The 13,189-nt window shown below is 45.9% G+C and overlaps 1 long non-coding RNA gene across 1 annotated transcript in view; it reads left to right on the top strand.

Annotated features, from left to right (window-relative positions):
• LOC143840683 (uncharacterized) overlaps nucleotides 1-4,270 on the top strand; it is a 35,042-nt gene extending 30,772 nt beyond the window's left edge. The window contains exon 4 of the long non-coding RNA XR_013232311.1: nucleotides 3,546-4,270. This is a non-coding gene — a long non-coding RNA (uncharacterized LOC143840683). The remainder of the gene's footprint in view (nucleotides 1-3,545) is intronic.
• Nucleotides 4,271-13,189: the final 8,919 nt, after the last annotated feature.

The following is a 13,189-nucleotide window of genomic DNA, read 5'->3' as shown; positions in this document are numbered from 1 at the left end:
CCAGATAGCTTGCAGTGGCTCACATCATGACAATGGTGGCTAGAGTACTGATTGCTGCAAGATGCAAACAAGAAGACTTACCCAACATAGATTTATGGCTTGAGAAATTAAGTGAGTACACTGTGATGGCTGAACTCACCAATTTGATAAATTGAAGACCAACTGAAAAATTCTGCAAATGCTGGCACTCTTTCCTGAATATGGCCTGATCTTATATTTCTGTTTCCTTTTCCTATGTTAAACAAACTAAAAGTCTATTTAAAAAGAACTGACAACCATGTACTGTAATTCATCAATCTAGATTAAGAAACCATGTTCAACAAAGGTTTGGCATCCACCAAGGTCATGCCAAATGAGAGTCCAATTCTATGTATTCCATGGGACCAAACAATGAAAAAGGATCTATAGCCTTCCTAGTTATCAATGTACTTGCAATATAAAGGTAAAGGTATCCCCTGTGCAAGCACCGAGTCATCTCTGACCCTTGGGGTGACACCCTCTAGTGTTTTCATGGCAGACTCAATACAGGGTGGCCTTGCCAGTGCCTTCCCCAGTCATTATCATTTTACTCCCTAGCAAGCTGGGTACTCATTTACCGACCTCAGAAGGATGGAAGGCTGAGCCAACCTTGTGCCGGCTGCTGGGATTGAATTCCCAACCTCATGGACATCGCTTCAGACAGCATTTCTGCTGCTTACCACTCTGCGCCACAAGAGGCTATAGTTTTTGGTAAAGAATGGGTTGCCTAAGGCAGCAATTCTAAATCCACCTTAGATAAAAACCTATCATAATCAATGACACTCTTTCCAGAATAAACATTCTTCGGTTAAGGCTGTATGCCTGATGAACTTTATTCCTGATGTACTTGACATGTGAATATACATTTCATACATTAGTTTCAAAGAGCTTCCTATGGTATCTTAATAACTGCTAAATAATTGAAGGCAGACTTGCCCAAGGACACATATTGACTCAGCCATCAAAGCCTATTCCCCAACTTATTGCCTGTAGCCAAGTTCATTATAGAAGATGAATTTGAATTTCTGCTTTGCAGCTCTTAATCCCAATTCATACAAAGCCCCAATTGACTTTAAAGCCCACGGTAAGAGCTTTGCTTGAATACATAATATGTAAATAATATTTGTTAGTATGAACTATGAAGTATCAGCATCAACACTGCTGTATCATTCAAAGGGTGATGAAGTTGAATTGCCTTCAAAAAGACTCATTGGGTTAAAAACATTTGTTTTTTATTGATTTTGTAGAAAATCTTTGTAATTTGTTTAACCATTAGATTACAAGTGGAATAGAATTTTTATAGTATATTTGGAGCTCCTTTTTATAATTACTTTTCTTAGTATTTAAAAGTTTCACTATTGTTATGGTATGCCACCACATGATTCCATTTTGTAATTGCAATAAGCCATCAGAAATTTCATTTCAAATTTTAAATTCATCTGTTCAGATGGCATTTTGCTGAATCCTTTGATAGATTAATACAGAAAGAATATGAGAACTGTCATGCTGGATCAGAATAATGAGTCATTTAGTACAGCATTCCAACAGCAGTAACCAGATGCCCTGGTTAGACTTCTGTTTGTTTGTCTCAGGTGTTTGTGTGTCCCATGTCTGGTATTATAAGTGTCATTTTTTTGTAGAAGAAGGTTGTAAGTAAGCCTCATAAGACTATTTAATGAATGTACTATACATAGTTTGCTATTCAGAGTTATTCTGAACTAGCTTCAAAGCCGTTCCTAAGAATGGGAATTGAAAGGGTCCCCTCCCCTGGGCCCCGGCCAGGCATCTTAAATTGGCTTTGGGCCGCATTTCGCAACCAGATCTAGTGGGGCGGGCAGAGGCTGGCCAGCTTGCTAGCAGGGCTGGGACAGAGCTCCTTAGCAGGTAATCAGCAGGCCAGGAGGCTATCGTTAGCAGGCCCAGCCTGGCAGGCCAAGAGGCCCTCGTTAGAATTGATAAGAAACTTTGCTATAGTAGTGCCTTTGAGAAGTTAAATGTGCTATGGAAATATTTACTTTTGTTAGTCCTGAACTAATTGCCAAACAAATTCATTGAGGGATCCCAGGTTGCAGTTTTATAGGAAAGAAATAAAACTCAAAGCAAATCATAAATGTATGCAGATTGAAACTTCGAACATTTATTTTGTTATAATTTTTACTTTGGGGGCTAATTTGGAAAAGTTATCCCCCTTTTTGTTCCAATCGACTCATCCCATAGAAATCACTTGCTATCAAGTTGTTTTCTTCAGTTTCTGAACACAACAGTGCACTATGGTGAGCTATGCTTGATGGAAATGGAGAATGCCTGATATAGCTGTTAGAGAATGCTGATCACTTAGGAATACCCACCTTGTTTCTTGTCATTACTGACACCCCAGAGGACTCTTCAGTTCCACATTCCATACCTTTTCTATTGATTGCCTACCTGTTTCTGACCTACAGAAGATAATTTAAAATGTCCTTTGAACATTTGATGTGAACACAGGCTGGATTTTAGACATCGTGCAGGAGTTGCTGGTGTGCTTCTACTTTTCTACAGTATCTACTTGAATAGTTTGAGGGAGCTGACTGATTTTGCTCAGGCTTCTTTTCTTTTTGTCTTTGAATTCCTTAGGCTTTATGGGAAATCAGTAATTTAGTGCTGAGTTATATAGAGGCAAATAGATGCTGTTTGAACTTTTTAAAATGCTGTGATCTTGTAGTTCATAGTGAATTTTGAGGCCTCATTTCATTTTCAGGTCTGTCATCCTCTAATTTTAACATAAACTTCACTGCTTGAGCAGAAAGTGTATCCCATTTTATAAAAATCTATACATTCAGAAAACAATCAAAGCAAATGATCCCTACTAGAAAAGCAACTTTCAAGAGAAAAATGTAGTTGCTGTATTAGCTAAAGATATATGGTAGTCAGGTTCACAGTGTGACTTATTTTTTAATTAGATTATATTAATAATGGCCACTTCTGTTACACATGACTGTATAAAAGGTGTTCGATAAGAGTCTACTATTGCTTTGTTAATTAATTTCCTGTGATAAAGCTTACAAATGGTGGCATTTTTCCATGGCATGTTGAACCTACATAATAGCCCATCATTCTAGTAAGACTGTGCAACTATTAACAACAAGGTTTGTTATGCTCACTGGGTTTCTGCTATTAAGATTTTTAATTTAACTATAAATAATATTGACAACACATATTGAGGAGTGTCGAATTAAAATTCTACCCCAAAATAATAACCTTGGCCCAATTACAGAAAGGCCTCTATTTCAATAATTAAACATGAATTGTATTTCAGAAGATATGGCTCCATGATTAGAATTACCTGGAGTGGCTTTAATTGCTTTTTTGAACACTGGAAAACCCTTCCTTTGGAATAAGTAAAAAATGAAGATTTGAATTTTCTGTGTTCCAAATCACTTATTTTCTGGCACATGTTGATCCAGAAGAACTTGCAGGATTGTTTGCAGTCAATAATGTTGATATTGAAAATGTTAATAAATTACTGATAAAGCCCTAATTTTTCCCAGGTATGATTTCAATAGCTGTAATGGGCAGGATCCTGATTTCCATACCCCTCTTGACAATCATTGGAGAAACTAAGATGAAGAAATCCATGGATATCTGACAGAGCTACAGTGTTATGTGTGTTGGGACCTCTCCTCACTGAACTGGCACACAGAGCCCAACAGTCAGTGGCATCCCTCATAAATCTAGGCTTACACTAAGCCAGAGACCATGTTCCCTTGTCAGCCATAACACAAACTTGGCCAGACCTCATTTCCTTTTCGGCACGACCCAAAGCCACTGATCCAACATGACAGCTGCAACATACAACACGTCCTGCATTCTCCCCCTACTCCATCGTATTGCTGATCAAGTGGCTAGCAGAATCTTAACTTACCAAAGCAACTAAAAGAGTTCTTCTTCTATGCAACCACTGCAGCTAGGTTACTAGTAGCAGCGAAGTGTAAGCAAACATCAGTTCCAGAAGTTGAAGAATGGCTGGACAAGATGGGACACTCTATATCAATGGCAAGACTGAGTAGCATGGTACGCAAAGAACCTCCAGAAAAATTTCAAACCCATTGGAAATGCTTTCTGGATTATCAAGAGACATAACTATCCATAAAAATACAGGATCAATGTAATTAGCTAACTAGTAGATAATGTTAAGATGAGACTGTATTTGAAAATTGACCTATTTCCCTCTCCCTCCTTTCCTGCATTGTATACTGTCCATCAAACCCTTCACCCCCCACCCTTTACATGAAATAAATAAAATTATATTTTAAAAAAGTGGCTAGCAGAATCTGAATTTCTTAGGGCTTCATTTTGGCTGATCTGCCAGGGGAAATCCTTTTCCCCACCCCAACAACTAGTTTCTAGATGCCCCAGGAACTTTCCCACTGTATCTCAATGGCTTCTTTTATTTAGAGCCATTAATGGCCATCCACAGCCATCACCTGAGCCCATCAACACCTACCTCTCTATTGTCTCAACCCAGAGACACCCTACCTTGTGTTCCTGTGGGTGAAAGCTCTCACGCCCCTTTCATGCCCCTTGTGGAATTTCATAGGGGGTGATTCTCTCCCCTGCAGTGTTTAACATCTTTGAGCCTCTAGCCAAGCTGGCCCACAGTTTGAGGTTGCCCTGTCACCGATATGCAGATGAAACCCAAGTCTACCTCCTGATGGATGTCCGCCCAGCCTCCCACCCAGATACATTCACCAGATGTTTGGAAGCCATAGTTAGATGGTTAGAGCAGTCACCAGAAACTCAACCCCTCCAAGATAGAGGTCCTATTGTCAAGTAGGAAGAGACTAGATCAGGAAACACAGATGCCCATTCTGGCCAGCATCCAAGTTAACATATTGCCCATAGCCAGGAATTTGGGTATGAATCTGGATGACTCCCTTTCAGTGGAGGCTCGGGATATCAGGGTAGCCCACCTGACATTTTTTTTTTTTTGCCACAATGATCCATGCAACAGTCACTTCCAGGATTTATTTCTACAACTTGCTCTGCATAGGCCTTCCCTTGCCCTTACCACAGAAATTGCAGCTGGTGCAGAATGCAGCAGCTAGGGTCATTACAGGAACAACTTGGAAGGCCCATATCCAGCCAGTGCTGATGCAGCTGCACTTGTTGTGGCCTGGGTCAAGTTCAAGGATCACTCCCTTTGCACTCCCATGTTGGGTGCCACTAGGAGCGGTACTCTTCCCACATGCGGCCTCTTGCCCAGTTGGTCCAGAGTTATGGGCTGGGATGTCATCAATATGCAGATGACACCCAGCTCTATCTCCTGATGGATGGCCAGCCCAGATGTCCCCCATGAGACATTCACCAGTTGTTTGGAACCAGTAGCTGGATGGATAAGGAAGAGTTGCCTGAAATTCAACTCCTCCAAAATGGAGGTCCTGTGGCTGGGTCAAAGGGGACAGGACCAGGAAGCGCATCTTCCCTGCCTGGATGGGGTACAACTGACATCTGTACCGCAAACCAGGAACTTCAGAATGACTTTTGATGCCTCCCTTTCTATGGAGGCTCAAGTCATTAAGGTAGCTTGGATGGCATTTTGCCATGTATGCCAGGTCCAGCTACACTTGGCCACTGTGATCCATGCAACAGTCACTTCCAGATTAGAGTTCTGTAACTCACTGTATGCAGGCCTACCCTTGTCTCTGACCCAGAAAATGCTAGTGCAGAATGCAGCTGTGCAGGTCCTGACCAAGTTGCCCTAGAGGGTCCATGTTCAGCCTTTGCTGAAACATCTCCATTGGGTGCCGGTTTGCTTCCAGATCAGGTTCAAAGTACTGTTTGTGACCTTTAAGATTTTACGCGGCTTGGGCCCTGCTTACCTATGGGTCTGGCTACCTCCTTATACCCCCTCCCCCGCAGGCACTATATTCTGTGGGTATGAATTTGCTGAAAGTCCCAGAACCCCGTGAGGCATGCCTGGCCTCGGCCACGGCCAGGGCCAGGGTCTTTTCAGTCCTGGCCTTTACCTGGTGGAATGAGCTCCTGAGTGAGTTGCGGGCTCTGTCAGGATTCCTTGAATTCCACAGGTCCTACAAAATGGAGCTCTTCTGCCTGGCATTTGGCTAGGGCCAGATGGTAATCCTGGGGTGTATGATCTGGGGCCCCTTCCAATTTTTTCAGTCCCTGTGCGCCGTATCAGGCTGCATTAGGGATTCTATGTCATCTATTATGTATTGCCAATCAATATTACTATTAGCACTAGCCTGATGGTCCAATATATGAGCAGAGGTTTTATTAGTATATAGAGTAAACTGCCTTTTAATGATGTTGAGAATTGTTTTTAAGATTATTGGGGATTGTTTTAGATGTGACTTGTTGTACATTGTTTCTTCTTTTGTGAACTGCCGTGAGCCAGCTTGTTGGGAGTGGCAATATACAAGTCCAATAAATAAATGAATAAATGAATAAACAAACAAAGAAACAAATGGTTCTATTGTTGACATTCAAGGCGTTTCACGGTCTGTGCCCTGTAGGACTGTTTGTTTCCTTATGGCCCCCACAGAGCACTTCACTTTTCACGTGAGAACTTGTTGGTGATCCATGGCCGCAGGAGGTACACCTGGCCTTGACCCAAGACATTTAAGTCCTGGCCCCGACATGGTGGTATGACCTTCCAGGAGAGCTGAGGTCCCTGTCTGAGCTCTCCCAGTTCCACAGGTCCTGCAAAATGGAGCTCTTCCGCTAGGGAAGTTTGCTTTAGGTCACTTCCCCCAATTTGCTAGAATATCAGCCTACTCTACTTCCATCTGTTCCTTGAGGCATAGGATATTGGAAAGCCTGCTGGGCAGGGAGGGGGAAGTCTAGTTTTCACTGCTGGGAAGGGTTAATTTTTCAACTTAGTTTTAGTGGGGGTTTTATTGCAGGGATTTTTACTGTGTTACCTGCCATGAGCCAGCTTGCCTGGGAGTGGTGGGCTATTTATCAAACAATATGTACATACAAATAATATTTTTAAACAATAAACGGAAATGTTAAAGAGTCGATATTGAGTCTCTGGGTTTAGTTTTGCCCTTTCGGTTTCCACCCAGTAGCTCTGGCCAGAACATCATTTGGACCTGCTCCTTCTTATTGCTGTCAATACTGACTTGCTGTGGATGGAAGGATGATTTTTGAGATTTTCACCAAGAGTCTTGAGATTAGGTCAGGTCAGTTAAGTAGAGAGGATCGGCCGGAGGACAGAGAGAGCCCCTGAGATAGGCGGGATCTCGCCCTGCGATCGGACCCCTCTCGCTAGCTGCTAGAATTGGTGGGTGGGGGGAGGTGGGGTTGGGTGGGTGATAGTGTAAGTGGGCTGGGCGGGTTAGAGTGGGATGTAGTTGTAGGGAGAAGGACCTAGTTTAGGTGTATTAGTGCCCTCTCTTGGGGGGGTAGGTGGGAGGAATTATGGAGGGGGAGTTCTGGTCAGGGGGGGAGCATATAGAGGGGCCAGGATCCCGACGATCACAGGCCGGGGGCGCTATGGCTGGGGGAGGAGGTTGGACAAGAGATGGGTTGGTAGCACTGGTGTCCCCTATAGGGCCTGGCCGTGGAAACACGACCGGCACTCTGGGTGTGCTCGATCTCCTTCTAACCTCCGTCCCATCCCCAGGGATGTGAGGGTGGAGGCTGAGGGGAAAGTGGGTCTGACATTGGTCTTGTGCAATGCAAGGTCAATCAAGAACAAGGCTGCGAATCTGCAACACGTCTTTGTGGAGTCAAAGGCTGATCTTGCGTGCATAACGGAGACCTGGCTGAGAGATGGAGAGGAGGTGGCCTTGAGAGAACTGGCCCCAGTAGGATACTCCGTTCTTCACCAATCCCGGACCCACAAGAGAGGAGGGGGGGTGGCAATCTTGGTCCGGGAGGCTCTCTCCTACAGGGCTCTCCCGGGGCCAGAAATCGGTGGGGTGGAGTGTGTCGGTATTGAGTTGGGCTCGGTCGAGAGCTTGGCTATCTGGCTAGTATATCGTCCGCCCAACGCTCCGCCAGATGCCCTGCCCCGCCTGCTGGAGGCGGCGGCCGCCTGGGCATTGCAGTTCCCCAGGCTTCTAATCCTGGGTGACTTCAATGTCCACGCGGACGCGCCCTCTTCAGGACTTGGCGGGGACCTGGTGTCATCCATGGTGACACTGGGGCTCTCGCAATTTGTTGCTGGGCCCAACCATTACGCCGGCCGCACGCTCGACTTGATTTTTGGCTCCGGGATAGAGGTGGATCTGGATACAGCTTTGGCTGTGCCGTGGTCAGACCACTATGCCATGCGGGCCCGGCTCGAGATGCCACCCCCTCCCCAGTTGGGCGGCAGGTGTATTTTTGCCCGCCCGCGGAGATTCATGGATCCGTTAGGTTTCCAGAATGCTCTGCGGGACCCAATGCCTCCTGGCGACTCACTTGCGGCCATGGTGGGGGACTGGCAGTCCCGCATGACGGCCACCATAGATGAGATCGCCCCTAAACGTCCTCTCTGCCCTCGACTCAAACGGGCCCCCTGGTACACGGGGGTGCTCCGGGAGAAGAAAAGGGAAGTGAGATGACTGGAGCGAGTGTGGCAGAAGACTCGTGACGAGGCTACAAGAACATCTTATCGCACGCTTATGAGGGCGTATGAGATGGCGGTGAAAGTGGCTAAACGTGAGTTTTTTGCCACGGAAATCGTGTCCGCAAGCTCTCGCCCGGCCCAATTATTCAGGATAGTTAGATCACTCACCGCCCTTGAGGGGCGCCAAAACACTAGACAATTGGAAATCGGCTGCGAGGCATTTGCGAGCTATTTTGCGGATAAAGTCTTGTCACTCCACCGCGACCGTCCTGCCACAATTAATACAGTGAATGAACTGGAGACCTGTTGGCTACCATTGGTAGTGAGGTTTGATGGCTTCAGGCGGCTGTCTTCTTCTGAAGAGGACAAGTTGCTAGGTTCGGTCAGGGCGACCACCTGCCCCCTCGACGCCTGTCCTTCTTGGCTCCTCAAGGGAGGTGGCCAGAAGATAGGAGGCTAGCTCAGAGACATCATCAACTCCTCCCTGAATACGGGAGAGTTTCCTGAGCGGCTCAAGGAGGCGGTGGTCCACCCTCTCCTGAAGAAACCATCGTTGGACCCGCTGGACCCTGTTAACTACCGCCCAGTGTCGCATTTAGTGTTCCTGGGCAAGGTGGTGGAGAGGGCGGCAGTGGACCAGCTCCTAGCATTCTTGGAGGAAACTTCAGCACTCGATCCATATCAGTCTGGCTTCCGCCCTGGCCACGGGGTGGAGATGGTTTTGGTCGCTCTGCTGGATGACCTCCGTCGCCAGCTGGATAGAGGCGGGTCAGCCGTGTTGGTCCTTTTAGACCTATTGGCGGCCTTTGACATCGTGGACCACGAACTGTTGGTCCATCACCTGGACGGTACGGGGATACGGGGCACAGCCTTGTGCTGGATACGCTCCTTCCTCCAAAACCGGTCCCAGAGGTTTGCAGTGGGGGAAGAGCTCTCGCGGCCCTATAGACTCCCTTGTGGGGTCCCTCAGGGTGCAGTCCTCTCCCCCACATTGTTTAACATCTTTATGCACCCTCTGGCCCAGCTGGTACGGAGCTTTGGGCTGGGTTGCCATCAGTACGCTGATGACACCCAGCTCTATCTCCTAATGGACGGTCACCCGAACTCCCCCCCGGAACCATTTGCCAGATGTTTGGAAGCGGTGACAGAATGGTTCGAGCAGTGTTGCCTGAAACTCAATCCCTCCAAGACGGAGGTCCTGTGGCTGGGGGGAAGGGGGCGGGAACAGGTAGCGCGTTTACCCACCCTAGCAGGGGTGCAACTTACCATCGTGCCCCAAGCTAGGAATTTGGGTGTGACCATTGATGCCTCCCTGACTATGGAGGCTCAGGTCAAGAGAGTAGCGGGCCAGGCATTTTTCTACCTTCGCCAGGCCCGGCTACTAGCGCCCTACCTGTCCCCTGACCACTTGGCCACAGTGATCCATGCGACAGTCACCTCCAGAATAGATTTCTGTAACTCGCTCTACGCAGGCCTACCCTTGTCCCTGATCTGGAAACTACAGCTGGTACAAAATGCAGCTGTCAGGGTTGGGACCCACATACCTGAGGGACCGCCTACAGCTCTATGCCCCCCGCAGGGCCTTACGCTTTGCAGGTGAGAACCTGTTGGTCATCGCCGGCCCGAAGGAAGCGAGGCTAGCCTCGACCAGGGCCAGGGCTTTTTCAGTCCTGGCCCCTACCTGGTGGAATGAGCTCCTGGGTGATCTGCGGGCCCTGCAGGATTTGTCAGCTTTCCGCAGAGCCTGTAAAATGGAGCTCTTTCACCAGGTCTATGGTTGAGGCTGGGGTCAGCGAATCAGGGACATTGCTCCCCCCCTAGGAGTTGGAGTGTACGCTACTCCCCTATCCTTTCCTCTTCACCTCTTAATAATTGGGGGAGGGATGGGATTTTTAGCCGCCATGTTAGTAGATTAATGTTTTAATGGGAATTTTAATGGGATTAGTTGTTGTGACCCGCCTCGAGCCTATCGGGAGAGGTGGGAAATAAATCTAATAATAATAATAATAATAATAATAATAATAATAATAATAATAGAGCCTCTTGTGGCGCAGAGTGGTAAGGCAGCCGTCTGAAAGCTTTGCCCATGAGGCTGGGAGTTCGATCCCAGCAGCCGGCTCAAGGTTGACTCAGCCTTCCATCCTTCCGAGGTCGGTAAAATGAGTACCCAGCTTGCTGGGGGGTAAACGGTAATGACTGGGGAAGGCACTGGCAAACCACCCCGTATTGAGTCTGCCATGAAAACGCTAGAGGGCGTCACCCCAAGGGTCAGACATGACTCGGTGCGTGCACAGGGGATACCTTTACCTTAATAATAATAATAATAATAATAATAATAATAATAATAATAATAATAATAATAATAATAATAATAATAATAATAATAATAGAGGACATTTTGTGGTTAGGTCAAAATTCCAATGATTTTACAGGTGCTTATTTCCAAGCAAAAAAGTTGACTTGTTTTATGGTTTTCTTCCATATGGTTGACCAGCTAACAATCCATTAGAGCAGTGGTCCCCGACCTTTTTATCACCAGGGACCAGTCAACGCTGGACAATTTTACTGAGGCCAGGGGGAGTAGTCTTTTGCCGAGGGATGTCATCGCCGCCTGTGCCCCTGCTTCACTTGCTTTCCTGCAGGCATCCCTGACTTCCCACCACCCACTGGCGAGCGCTGCCAGCAGCAGCTGCACAGTGCCATGCCAAGGGGGAGCCCCAACCATGGCAGCCGCTGGAGAGCACTAAAGGTGAGCGGGTGGCAGAGTGTCAGAGTAGCCCCTGAGTCAGCAGCTGGGGAGGAGGACGTGGTCCGATACCGACTGATCCATGAACCGGTACCGGTCCCCGGCTGGGGGTTGGGGACCACTGCATTAGAGGATTTGCCTTCTATGATTACTGAATTCTGTTAGGAGACCTTGGTATGCGATTTCATCACATGCTACATAGAAGTTCCAATATACAATGAGTATCCAATCTTAATTTTCATAGTTGTGACTAAGGATGAGTTTCTATTTGAACTTGCCAGGGAGTGATTCCTACCAAATACATGGAACTTAAATCTGAACAAACATGCATTTGATTAGGCTTCATGTTTCACTGAAAGCAAATAAGTGGGAATTTGTGATGAACGTGTCCCAGTCTCAAATATACTTTTCAAAATGGGACATACAGATAAAGATGCTTAAGAATGCAATAATTTTTGCTGGTTGTAGGTTCATCCTTGCTAACCTATACAGTACTGTATGAGAATTTTTAACTCATTCAGTTTTGAGATGCCCCTTATAAAAGCTTGTGCTGCAGTGCAGTTGGCAGAAATGGATAAAATCTAACTGTCCTATTTTATTTATTTCCTTTCTTCTATAAAGACTACCTACCATACTATAGAAAACAGATCCATAGTATACTAGCAGGCATTCAGTGTACATTTTGATTCATTAAATGTTAGATTAGAAGCTTTCCAGAAGGCAAATAACATGAAAGAGCATCAATTGTATAATTCCTAAGCTTTGCCAAAAAGACTAAAATGTCATCACTGCTGTTAAGGAAACCAGGCTTCTGCTGAAATATCCTCCAAATTATTTTTGAAAACATTTTAACAGATGAGCAATTTCCAAGCATTAATCTCATTTGTTTATATGAATCTTATTCAAGGGCATATTTCCCAGCTAGTCATACCCAGCACAAAGGCTGTCAACTTTCAACTAACAAAACATATTTACATTTGTTCATGAACTGATGATGATTGTATGCCTAGTTCTGCTTCATGTTGCAAGGAGAGATGAAGAATGACACAGGGCATATTCTAAAGGTTGGTCTGAGAGATTAACACATTAAAAAACATCTTAGGTCATTTGTAAAGATACAGGAGAATAAATCTTGAATTGTTTCTTAGAATCTTTTATCAACATAAAAGTTGTTGGAAATGTTAGACATTTTAAATTTTACCCAAATTATTCACAACTAGGGGCAAAGCCCTTTGTATCCAACAATACAACGGGCGCTAAAGCTTGGCAGTGGGAAGAGGAAGGGGAGGAGTTGTCCAGTCTGTAAGGGCATGGGGTTGAATGTGTGTGTTGTGTGGGAGGTTGTGGTGGCCTGGTGGCAAATGAGGGCATGGGTGTGTAGATATGGGTGTCAAGAACCTATGGTTTGGAATGTTTGTTGAGTGTGGGACATGGCTGACCTTTGGGAATTGTGGCATAGTGGTTACAGATGAGCTTTCCAGAGCCATGTCTTCAGATGTGTGAAGGGAAAACCAGACGGGAGACCCTTCTTAGGGGAAGATTACGAGGCAACCAATTCCTCCCAGTTCTGTGTCATTTCCCTTCTTGTTGAATTAGGCCACAGGCATCGATATGCCCCTCTGCCCTAATACACATGGGGTAGTCACAGTACACAGGTGTCCACCCTGTTCCTTCTTCTCCATTTTTTCACTGTTGATAAAATGTTATGTGCCCACATGCATCTTTCATAATTGCTCCTTATAAGAACGGACTTTTGTACCCTGTTTACTATCTAAAGGAGTCTCAAAGCGGTTTACAAACATCTTTTCCCTTCATCTCCCCACAATAGTCAACTTGTGAGGGATGTGGGTCTGTGAGAGGTCTGAGAG

The sequence above is a fragment of the Paroedura picta genome, chromosome 6 (genome assembly GCF_049243985.1).
Source record: "Paroedura picta isolate Pp20150507F chromosome 6, Ppicta_v3.0, whole genome shotgun sequence".
Lineage (NCBI taxonomy): Eukaryota > Metazoa > Chordata > Lepidosauria > Squamata > Gekkonidae > Paroedura > Paroedura picta.
This window is presented reverse-complemented; position numbering and strand designations above follow the sequence as displayed.